Source organism: Amblyomma maculatum, unplaced genomic scaffold, assembly GCF_055883805.1.
Source record: "Amblyomma maculatum isolate TAMU_Amacu unplaced genomic scaffold, ASM5588380v1 scaffold_18, whole genome shotgun sequence".
NCBI lineage: Eukaryota > Metazoa > Arthropoda > Arachnida > Ixodida > Ixodidae > Amblyomma > Amblyomma maculatum.
Genome location: NW_028146743.1, coordinates 9422931 through 9435979, shown reverse-complemented (window position 1 = coordinate 9435979; position 13049 = coordinate 9422931). Strand labels below are relative to the sequence as shown.

At 42.6% G+C, this 13049-nt stretch overlaps 1 long non-coding RNA gene across 1 annotated transcript; it reads left to right on the top strand.

The window, feature by feature from the left end:
• Nucleotides 1-3518: 3518 nt before the first annotated feature.
• Nucleotides 3519-7205, top strand: LOC146171856 (uncharacterized). The gene is made up of 3 exons (XR_014702760.1): nucleotides 3519-3596; nucleotides 6312-6384; nucleotides 6902-7205. It is a non-coding gene; the product is annotated as an uncharacterized LOC146171856 (long non-coding RNA).
• Nucleotides 7206-13049: the final 5844 nt, after the last annotated feature.

Here is a 13049-nt window from a genome sequence, read left to right as displayed (position 1 = left end):
TAAGCGGACATGCGAAATTTTAGACACAGCAATCTCTAAGAAAAGGGTTAAAAACCCGAAAGCGCGAAAATAAATAACCACCCGTAAATATGCACTGCGCTTCTCGAAATTAAGCAAGCGAAGTTTATTGGTATTAAAGACACGACATTTCTTTAGCTAACGAAGAATTCATTACAAGTTTGTGGAGTTAAAAATTTTTACTAGGCATTAAAGTGTACATACTTTTCACACTTAATTTTACACCGCTGAAGATAAAGATAAGTGTACGCACAAACATCGCGAACTTAAAAGTTACACATGACTGTTAAAGTTGAGGCGTATTGCACAGCCGTGGAGAGATTGATTTTAACACACATCTGTCTTGTAAAAGACAGATCCTCCCTTTCAAAGGTGAACACAGTTATGGTAACAAGAAATAATTACCCAAAGCAATGCATACTTTCTAAGTGGTTCTAAATTAAAGACATGCAGTTGGTAATCCCGTATTTCTACGGGCTATGCTTGCAGTCGCCATGTCATGAAAGCAGAATTTCAAGACTTTCGATAGTAAGCTATGACCAAGAAGCTATATTTAAAAAAAACTTAGGAAGGTCCATCGAAATCAATGAAGTGTTAACTATAACAAAAACATACACAATATGGTTATACACGTGCTAGATGACACCTAAATGTAAGAAAAATACCCCGTGGGTGCGTATAAGCTAGGAAACGTCTTAATTATTAGAGACTACACATTCGAGCAGTGTTGCTCTTGCCGGTGAAAAGACAAAAACAATAAGGAATCTGACATTCTCCATCTTCGACAAATCACGCAATGATAAATCGTATTCCTAACCCGACGAATTTATGGATCACCCTTAACTGGCCATAGAATAAATATCCCCGTTTTTTTTTTTGTGTGGGGGGGGGGGAGGGAGGGGGGAGGTAGGTTTAACAACTTTCAAAAGCTATAATGAATAAAGCGATATGTCACAAGGTACTGGCGAAACTCCTCCCCCTCGATTTTTCGAATTCTGCAAATTTCTTATCTCACTGGAATTTTCTTAAGAGGGATTGCCGTGCAGGTGTTGGTTTGGTATAGTTTTATCAAACAGATGCTTTTCTGTGAGGGACCATACCATTTGTGTTGATTCAAAAAGCTCATCTCCAGCTACATGAGCTATCGATGCAACACTCTAGCGAGTAAGGTTTTCTTCTTTCACACTCCCTTTATCCTCTCTTGCATTCACACATCTGCGTAAATAAAGAAAATTACTTAGTATTGCTGTAAAGCTTTGCGGTGTCTTATTAGGTCATGTAAAAAGTCACCCGCAATCGATTTCCGGATAACGCATAGAGCAACGCTGGTGCATTTGCTCAACTATATGCACTGCGTACACTCTCAGTCACGAAATAAACGGAGAAAACGTCTCCGCGTGCGAAATCAAGAACGACCCCGACCGCCATCACTGAGGTGTTGACAAGGGCAGCGCACTTCGGCAGCCTACGTCACAGCTGCGGATGGCCGATTAAGTGCCAGCAAATGAGGCCGCGGCAGCAGCTCCGAGTCAAGCCACGTGAAGTTAACACGCCACTTAATCCACACCCCTGCCTAAGTCTCATTTCCTGAAATTCTATCGCTTATCCGCTGTCTTTGCCTTTCGGTGCTGGGCAAAACGTCGTGCTGCGACCTTGTTACATTAGCGGTGGTGACGCTTAAGAGCGGGCACAATCATTTTAGAGGCGTAACGCGACACGAAACCCCAGCCCAATATAACAGCGTGGGAGCAAGTTGGCAACGCGAAGAACACTCTTGTATGAAGCAAGTTCAGCATTCCAACTCGAGGGACGCGCGCTGCTAAAGGCTTGATTTACTGAGCGCTGGTGCATGCGCCGCGGGAGTCCTGCAAGTGGCGTCTTGATTTTCTTTTTAACAGCTATTAAACAGCAACAAAATGTCGTGTGTATAATCGAACTCGCGGTGCTGGTGTCGGTAAGACGCATAGTAGAAATGCCCTCGACCGAAACCTCAATACGTAGTACGAGGTTGAAATTTCGAACGATCAAGGGATGTGATGGAAACGTCTTCCTTCTGCAGGAAATACGCTTACTATGAAGCGAGTTGCCGAGTATAGTCTGAATTCTGCAAGGAACTGCTCAGACTAGGTGGAGGCTTTCGCCTCAGCCTGGACAATCACCGCTTTAGAAGGTGGAGGTCAGGCAACGTGAGTGCTTTGAGGTAAGAACTCTATCACATCGTCTTCTCGAACACGTCGTCTTCTGCAACCAGGTCTCGAGAAATGCCTTGGAACGACAAGCTTGATTTGGGGTGATTTACCAGGTGTAACTTTGCCTGAATGCGACTCACGCTATTGCAGACGACGTAGTCGAGGGCTCTAGTAATTCGACCACCTGGGGTTCTTTAACATGCACCGACATCGCACAGCATAGCGGCGCCTTGCATTTCTCCTGCATTGAAAAGCAGCCGCCATGACCGGGATTCACTCCCGCATCCTTGGGCACAGTAATTGAGCGCCCTAACCAATGCAAAACCACGGCAGGGCCCTTAATATAATTTATTCACAGGGAGGGAAAGGCGCAGTATCTGTCACGCTTGTTTTAAAGGGCACCTGAACAGCACTGTAAGAGAAGGGAGGTCCCAGCGGAGGGCTACGGAGTAAATTCGACCCCTCGGGGACCTTTGATGTGCACTGACATTCCAGAACCCACGGACGTCTCTCCTTTTCGCCTTTCTTGAAACCCAGCTCCCGGTGGTAGGGATCCAATCCAGGTGCTCCGGCACAGTAGTGCACATGCTAACTACTGCACCGCCGCGGGAGGGGGGGAGGGGGGGACAAACGGGGGCCTTGGAAGAACTAGACATTCCGGCTTCACTTTTTACAACTCCTCCAATCATCATCATCATCATCAGCAGCAGCATCAGCATCATCATCATCATCATCATCATCATCATCACCAGCCTGATTATACCCACTGCAGGGCGAAGGCCTCTCCCATATTTCTCCACTTAACCCGGTTCTGTGCTAGCTGCATCCACTTGACCCCTACGAACTCCGCCCACCTAACTTTCTGCCGCCCCCTGCTACGCTTTCCTCCCTTGGAACTCCTCCAATACTGGAATGGTTTGGACACGTGTGCTCTCTTTCTAAAGAGTCAATACAAAGAGCGCGGTTCACCTAAATTCAAGAATAAATGCGGAGCAATATTTCATTGTCATTTAAGCGCAAAATGTTGACGTCAGTTCCGTGCAGGAGGGGTACAGACAGGGCGGACATCTCCCGCATGTTTATTACCATTCATGTCTTATCACTGGCCGGGAACAGCCTACTTGCTTAAATTCATTTTAACGAACGAAAATAAAAAATTCCATGAACGAGACAGATGCCTATCGCGAGTTTGATCTTTATTCTTTCATTTTGCCCTTCTATATCATGGGGACAATAAATTTTTATGCAATTAACTGTTGTCATACCTAGCTGTCCCTCGCTACAGGAATATACGCATTCTGCTAAATATAAAAGCAGCTCCTCACCCATGCTTATTCCGAGGAATCTCTTCACTGCTCTTCAACCGCTTGCCTGAGCGCTGGAAACGAGGTAAGAGATTCAGTATTCCATTGTGTCGTTTTTCGGAGCGGTACCTTGCCTTCATTTTGGCTGAATCGACAACGAAGGTTTGCGGAAACTTTTCTATGGGGTTTAGGCGTTATAGTTTAATCTGTGTATGTGAAACAATATTATATATATTTTTCTGCTATAAGCTTTTCTTCCAGCGCCCACATAGTCTGCGCGAAATATTTACTGGAGATCTTTTGGCAGGAGTAAAGGTTCGCTGAACACGTACTACGTTGTCGGAACGAATCAGCGTAGATTACAAGAGAAAGCCTTGAAAATCGTTCATACATAGGATTCGTGGATTCAAGAAAGATTTCTTTTCCAAGAGGCAGATATATGACGGCACTGCGCAAGAATAAAGCAGAAAAAGCAATATGCACCTGATATACTCCCAAAATTATGGGAGACCACCTGCGCTAACGATTTTCTGCGCAGAAACGAAGGAATTTTAAATTGTGTCCTGGATTGACCTCTTAAACGCCGCATATGAAGCCTTGTTTCAAAAAAGAAAATTGCCACTGATATTTGAGATATTCCTTCGAAATCAACGGTTAAAAAATTCAGGCATATATAGGAAGTCTAATGATAATTTTCGTTTTCGATCTTGAATTCTAGAACAACATGATTTATGCTAATGCCATCTGCTGGAGATTTTATGACGTGGGTATTGGGACGTTTTTCTCGACAGCTGAAAACCAACGCCTAACAGAGAAAAGTACTACGATTATTACTATTTTTCCCCTTGCGAGGTGTTTGTATTCAGCGTCCAGAATCGGTGGTACCCATGGTGCAGCGGTCAGAAGCCGTGGTCAAATACCCTGGAGATGGAATCCAGATAAGAGACTTCAATTTGTAATCCCGGTTCTTCGGACGATTATGCAAATGATCTTAAGCCCTGCTTTTAAAGTTTAACATTTAATGAGGAAGGCTTCCGAATCTATGCCAAAACAAACACCTGCGACGCAAACTTTTTGATGGCTCCGTTATCTTCTTATTTAACTGTGGATATAATACAGCTTATCTCTTTTAATAGGGGTAATATTTTTGAAAGACCTACAGCCGCTTAGCGCTTTCAGCCATGTGCGAAGACGGTCTACCTGCAATGCAATTGCTAAGCTAAACCGTTGGACCACTTTCGTCGATGGCAGCACTGACGACAGTCACGGCTGGACAGTCTCCGCTGCTCATCTTCGTCGATGCTTGAGCCGATACTTTCTTTTCTGCTTTCCAAGGTCACAGAGGACCTGACAGACAAGCAAAAACTTGCGCGAGGCTGGAGTGTGTAATGCAGCTTGCTGCAAAGGTTAAAATACATCACATCACTTTTTGTTCATTGAGTGCTCGAAGGGGTTTGCCGAGATTTGGGATGTTGTGCATAAGAGATAAAAAATACTTAAACCATACAAAGTAGCACATTAACATAAATGAAAAAAAAAATGCATGAACAAAATGTAAAATACAAAATGAGGAAGAGGTGACCATACAGTAAAAAATACGGTTCTCACATTTCTTAAATAATGTAACCCCTTGATCAGTAAAAGCAATGCGCATTGCGACTGTTTCATCAAAAGTGATCAGCATGTGTTCAAGAAATATTTGGAGTTCAGTGGACGCCCACAGACAATCGAATCTTTTTTATTGCGGTGTGTTATATAAGCAGCGATTGCCTTGAGGATCGACAAAAGGAAATGCGAAAAGGGCATTTAAACGAAATAACTCAGTAGATTGAGAGCTTTGGAAGGTAAATTGCAGCTGATATTGATAGAGTATTGCGATCATAAAATCGTGATTCTATTTCGCGTTAGCATAGGTAGGGAGATGACATATGCATTTAGGGAGGCCTGAGAGATGAGTTAGTGTGGCAAGTCTGTGTGTTGGTGCATTGTTCTCAGAAACGCATGCGCAAAAAAAAAAAAAAGAAAAGACGCGGTTAAGCCCATTCTTGTCGTCGCGTCCTAGTCCGAGTCTTTACTGAGCACCTTTTTTTGAGAAAACGAGTGTGTGCCACCTTTGGCCGGACCCATAGCATTGAATGTGCCTTGAAACGCCTCATGAGGCATACGTATGGCGTATCCCTGGAAAATTAAGTATGTGAGAATATGAATAATGCACGACGATTGCAGTCTATGAGGCCTCTATATATATATATATATATATATATATATATATATATATATATATATATATATATATATATATACAGCAGGCACATTCCTTTACACCCACTGCGTACACCCTCCGGATAAGGTAACAGTGCCGATTGACGAAAAGTTTAAATGTTACGCATTATGAAATCATTATTCCACCCATAAATTAGAATACCAAAAACTATTGTACAATATGTGAATTTAAATGTTCCGAGCGCTGAAAAAATGATAGAGTCATTCAAAGTAATCTGCAATTTCCAAAATCGTTTGTGAGCAAAAATATTAACCTACGATTTTCTGCATATCCGCTGGTAAAAGAAATGCAGGAAAAGTAATGCTTCATTATACTACCATTTTGGTTACGAGAGCAGCCCGACATTGTACGCATCCTTTTAAGCGAGCAACCTTTTTCGTGTTCAAATCTCTCCTCAGAGAGCTTTGACAATTTGTACGCAATTTACAAATGTCGGAAACATGTGAGAAAAAGATTTCTTTCTGATTCTAATGCATTGGAGGGAAACAAAATATAGTAATCTTGTTTCTTTCCCAGGCCGTTCATTCTACAGACATGAGTTTCAAGGCGACTCTCATTATGCTGGCCATTTTCGGCTTTCTTGTGTCAGGTAAGCCATGGAAGCCTTCAATAATGCTTGCACATCTTTCAACATGTTCAACTCGTTTTTTTCTTTGAACCATTCACAATATTCTCATTCGGTGAGAATTGAAGTTGCCTCGGCACCAACAATGCTTAAATGTAGACGGCATAGTCATATCTTAACACGAAAAAAAAAAAAAACCGAAACTGTATACAAGGGTAGTTACTTTGAAACTTGAGTTTTTAAATACCCTCTCAAAAAATGTCAGGTTTACAGTCATAGCAGTTAGAAGAGAAAGAAATGAAAGCGCTCCGGATTATCAATGATCTTATTTGGGCTAGTTGGTGAATGAATTCAGACGTGGTGCTAGCGCACAAGACAGCGAGTGTCCTGTCCGCCTACCTGGAGTGTGTGCCTTTCTTGTGCACTAGAACCATGTCTGAGCTCCGAATTAGTTTATTTGCTCTCAGCCAAGCCCATGGAAGAATCTCTACCCGCAGCGCGATCCTTCTTGTGTCAATTGTTTTTCTCAAAACTTTTTCAGTGTCCATGGCCATCACCGAACAAGCTGGACAGGAAGCCAGGGCTGACGCCGACGCTATGCAACGTGTCGCTGAAGCACCCAAGGAGGCTTCGCGTCAGCTAGACTCACTTGGCGGATACACCTTTGGATAGATATCGTGGATAGCTGAGAATTTACATGTCTCAGACGGATTATTCAAAAAGTAAAAGAATTTGGTTCATGAACATACAGAAAGGAGTATATAACATTCCACTATTCTCTGAAGAACGCGGTCATGTTATGGTGATAGACTACTCTTGAATAAATCCGATTTTAATGACTCCAACTTTTTCCAGTATCTTAATTTCTTTGTTATTTAAGGTCACAGTTAAATGTGGACATTTTAAAGACTACTGAATGCTCAAATCTGAAATTAATACATACTCTCTCCAGAAAAACCTGCAGCTGCCTGTGTTTGATAAAAAAAGTGCTGGTAGACGTGACGAGATCCAACGCTATAGTTCATCGGTGGTACACTTGCTAAGGCTAATAGAGGCATGTTTGTGCTGAAATGATGGGCCTTGTCCTAGGAAGTGGTCTTTTGCACAAATATTTGTAGGATGTTTTGTTTTGTTTTTCTCTTAGTCTCAGGACTGGAATCGTGTATTTTGCACTGGGGCCGCCATCACGTTGGGGACGGAAAAACAAAATTGTTCATTATGAGGCTAATACAGGCTACGTCATAATAATGCCACGCTTATCGACATCACTACGTCTCAGAATATAGAACACCTGCGTAATACGTCCACACTGCGACATCAATATCAACCTCACTTTTTCAATAAGGAACCTTAAAGAATGGATGGCTTCAGTGCCGCTAAATAATTACTGCAAATACAGGGAGACGCGAGACAGCGTTGCCCTGTTTTGTGTCGAGCGCAACGTAGCTCTTGGCCCAAATCAGTGTTATTGGCAAAAATTGTAAAGCGGTAACTTTATGTACGGCACCTCAAGAGACCTACAGTCAAAACTCGATATAACTAAACCCCATTTAACAAAAGTCCCGATTTAAAGAAGATATCCCGATTCTAATTCAGACGATGATATGGTCCAATGCGTTGAGAAACTCGAAATAACGAAATAAAAAAATTGCGCTATCTGTCACGATTTAACCAATCTTTTGCTGAAAAATGAAGGCGACAAACTCTATTTTCGGTCTATTTTATACGAAACGATCAAGGATGTATTGACTGCAAGCTAGCGGCAACATCGTGCAGCCACTACGTCCGGCTTTGGTCAAACTATGCAGAGAGAAACGCGGGTTATATTAATGAAATTCCCGATATTTCTTCAGCGGTAGAAAGCCGGCCCGTCGGCCCGGTGTCGGCAGCGGGGCCGGAAGCCAAAAATGGGACAAATTATGGTTGCCCTTAATCTGCGGCGACCGTTTACCGGAACACAGGAAAAAATAGCGCACAAATAATCCCTGCAGAAGTTTATGAACCGCAAACAAGAGAATATCAGCGACGTCTTTGCTGAGAAAGATATTTACTCCCCTGGGACCCTTCCTGCCGAGGTAAAATTTTCGTTGCTTCTTTTCATACGCGCTATCAGTGTCGGTGTTTGCGCGGGCCGCAATTTTATTGTAGCAACATAACATAGTGCACGAATTGGTGTTGCATTTAAAGATGACGTAACAGTACAGCTTCCTTAAGGCCTTCTGTTATGTTGGCCGTTACGTCCTTTCAAAACACGATTTCATTTTCAGCCAATTTACACTTCGCAATTATGATACCGCGGTACTTCCCTGATAACAATCGACTTTATAGGATTAAGTGACCCAGAAATTCATTTCTCCATATAACGAAGTTCTCGATTGAACGAAATATTTCGCAGCTCCACTACACTTCGTAAATCGAGTTTTGACTGTATTAGAGCGATTTTGCCATATATGAGGTGAGCGAGGAAAAAATGCAATTGAGAAGTGAGGTTCCAAAGCTACAAACAGGACTTTTTCGTTTTGTTTCTACATTTGAAGAAAAAGCAGGCACACTCGGCACAGATTCAGGTGGTCTCCGTACAAGAAAAATGGGCTACCACAGTTTAGTTAAACAAGCCATTCATTCGCAAAATTATATACGCTGCTGCAATTTCTATTCCAAGATAAATACTTGAACTGGCCGAATATTCATTACATAGATAAAGTTTTGACTTTAGGATTAGTTGCCAGAGGCAACAAACGAGTGACGAGTCAACGGAAAGATGCGCGAAAACCTTGTCCTCTTTGCGGCGCGGTCGTACCAGATGCCTCCTGGCTTGATATTTGCAGTGTGTAGCACGTCAAACTTATTCAAAGTATCTCCATCGATTTTGCCGACAGCGTGTTTGACTTCATGGAACCGAAGTGCTGGTATATTTTGTGCACCACTTGAATTCCACGAAGAAAATCTTCAAGAAAAAATGTGTGACACATACAAGGTGACCTGCAACTGTAGATACATACATGCGTAGTTGAGTAAAATTCCCTGCTTCAATAAAATGCAGAATGCAGTAAAAGTCTGCACTCATCTTTCGAGTCAGAGAGTGCCGTAATAACTGGCGTACTTTAAGTTTCCTCCTTGCCGGTTCCATATATTGATCTAAGTTCACTTTATGTCTATACAATTCGAGGACTGCCAGCCTTCACATCATAGAGTTATAACACTTATCAGGCTTTCTTAAAATAAATTCCACAGTCTAGCGAAGTCTAGAAAATTGCTCCAAGCTTCCTACACTATATACCTGTCTCCTTTCTACAATTCTACACGCAGGCGGCCTGGATATCTTCCGAATTTGCTCTACTTGGTTGGTTCACTATTGGTACTTTGATATCCTGCCTATTGAGTTGAGAACACACATTCAGAACAAAAGCCTGGCACGGTGCAAATCCGAGCAATAAACTACCGTGGCTTCAGCTGTTCGAGTTATTTATTCTTCTGGTGTTTTTTTTGTTACATCAAAGTTGGCACATTTAGGATGGAGCGTTGCTCTGCTGCCAAAGCAAAGTTCACATTATCCACAGCATGCTGCATTGAAAGATGCCAACGGCTATATGAGGTAGTGGAAATGATACTTTGCTGCATTTTCGAGCATAATTTAGAAATGCCAGGAATCCTTCCAACCTCTCAATGTCAGTACCGATTCCTACTGAGCCCTTGGAATGGCACACTGCGCCTCAGTCGCATGTCGCACATTCTCTCGGCCGAGTGATTCCTCCCCACACCTGCTGAAGCCGAGGCAGCTCGAGAAAGTTCGTCCTTCGCTCAGGTGGCAGAGCATAGGAACCTGTTCCAAAGGCTTCCAGTTGCGTAGCTCTGTTAGTATTGCGCGTAGCCACTTGCCGTTAAAGATATTCTTTTACCTATACGGTTCCCTCTTTACGCGTATTTATAGATATGACGCTTGGAGTTTAAAATGGCAGTAGCCACCGCTTCTCTGATGTTGATTAGTCTTGACAGTTCTAGTATTGCAGATGCGAATAACGTAAATTTAATTTCAACATTCGCTCTACCCTGGAGATGCAGTGAAACGAACAGGGGACCGGTGTCGGCAGTAAGGTGGGCTGGACAAAGTTCCAATCGTGGATGCAACATCAGACTCGTGCTTGTAGTTAGGCTAAGCACAATTCAATCGTGACATGAGTGTGAGGACTGCTGTCGTGGAAAGTATGAACAGATATCCAGTAGTACTTTGAATGTCAGGCGGATAGGCGGAAGCGACATCCAATCGCGACAAAAACATAACGCCGTGATGTCCTACACACAATGCAAGGCCCGGCTTTCTAAGCAATTTTATCTCACCGTTTTATGCCTGTGTCAGTGCTCGGTTGGTGTTCTGGTTAGGCAAGGCCGCCTTACAATCATTCTCAGCTACGCCAACGAAACACGTAACAACCGTTGTCGACACGGGTGACAATAAAATACCTTCACCGCATGAAATTGCGCTCTAAAGAATCAATTTTAGCGATTCCTTCAAGCCCAACTCGCTAACGGCCAATTAACAGCAGCGGATATACGTGTGAACATTCCGATGGACACTGTGGTCTCGGTCTCTAAATATTTCAGTTTGTGTTCTCATTTGACCCACAGCCCTCTACAGAGACGTTCGTCCCATTTCAGTGTCATTTATAGGTGCTTAATCCGAAGCAGGTTTCCGCGCAGTACAATGCAAGAGATTGGGTGTGACCGACGGATCTAGGTCACTAACCAGCCATGAATTATCACAGGCGCCTCTTTATTAGTCTCTTTGTTGTTCCTATTTTTACTTAAGGGTAAATTCTTACTTGCAACAATCTGTCATTGAATAAAAAATTATTGAGCACTGCAGAATCTGCGTTGGAGTAATGCGAAAGCAGGGATTGTGCTGTTTTTTTTTTTTTGTATTTAGAATACACCTCAAAGGCCCCAGGTGTGGGGTATTACATGAGGGATAGCGGCATAAAATCAAAGTTATACATTAGTTATCGAACATAAATTATTTTCTCTATGAACTTTTTAAAATATTGCGGATTAGAGTGGAGCACGGCTTGAGGGGGAAGATCATTTCAGTCTTTTGCAGTTTGGATGAAAAATGAAAATAGATGCGCAGTAGTGTGGGCAGATGATGGATAAACGCTTCTGTTGTGGATGACACGTTCCGAAGAGGGCATAATGACGGAGTGGGGTAGCTGTGAATGATAAAATTTATGAAAAAGGCAAAGTTGAAACATTTTACGTCGGTGAACGAGAAGTGGTAGGTTAGCTTGAGACTTTAGATTAGATACACTAGTGAAGTAGCTGTAGTTGGAGTAAACAAAGCGGATGGCTCGATTTTGTACTGATTCTAGAGTGTTAGCAAGGTATGATTGGTGCGGGTCCCAAATAGCGCATGGGTATTCTAATTTTGGTCGAACCAGGGTTAGGTAGGCCATACGTTTTACGTAGGGAGAGGCAAGTTTTAAATGACGGCGAAGGAATAAGCCAGGACAGCGGTTAGCATTGTTTGTGATTCCAGAGGTATGGTCACACCATGAAAGGCCGTAGGTTAAGTTAGTGCCTAATTATGTGCAGGAGGAAGCACAGGAGATTACTGAACCAAAAATTATGTAATTAGGGCTGTGGGCAGTAATGTTTTCGATGAAAAGATATAACATATGTTTTGTTAGTATTGATTGACATTAACCACTTGTTACACCAGGATTCAATGTGATTTAGATCGTTTTGTAATGCGGTTATGTCGGCAGTACTACTGATGGGGCGATAGATTACACAGTCATTGGCGAAAAAACGAATGATAGATGATATATTATTTGAGAAATCATTATTATAGATAAGGAAGAGTAAGGGGCCGAGAACAGTACATTGAGGCACTCCGGAGACGACCTGAGACATTTGCGATGAACACTTGTTGGCGTAAACGAACTGCTGACGGTTAGTTAGAAAGGAACGGATCCAAGTTTGTACTGAGGGGCTCATATTTAGGCATGAAAGTCTAAAAAAAAGACTTTTGTGAGGAACCTTGTCGAATGCCATCTCGAAGTCAGTGAACAATGCGTCTACTGGAATATTAATATCAATGTAAGAGCTTATATCATTAGTAAATAGTGCTAGTTGGGTTTCGCAGGATGGATCCTTTAAAAAACCGTGTTGTCTAGGATGAAAGAGATTGACGGATTTTAAGAATTTAATTGTGCTAGAGTATAAAACGTGTTCCATTAACCTCGAGACAAAACTAGTGAGCGAGATAGGAGGTTAGCTTTGACATGAAAAAGACGGACCTTTTTTTTGGAACCGCAATGGGGGATCTTGCCCACTTTCCAGTCGGCCGGCACAACTCCAGATGAAAGGGACTACTCAAATATGTGAGATAAGATGACACTCGTGACGTGTTTTGTGTTCTGCAGTATTTTGGAATTAATTTTATCGACGCCAGCTGATCACGCGGGCTCGAGCGATTCGATCAGCATCACAATGTCATGGGAGGGTCGAACGAAATGTCAGGCATCGTGGGATGGTCGGGGTAACTAACTTCAGGTGCATCGTCGTCAGGTTCATTTGTAAATACTGCGGAAAAAGCATTGTTTAATAACTCGGCAGCTTCTTTATCAGAAACTGGACAGTCGTGAGCGTTATTCATGTATACAGGTTTCGAATATTTTGGGTTTACAACTTTC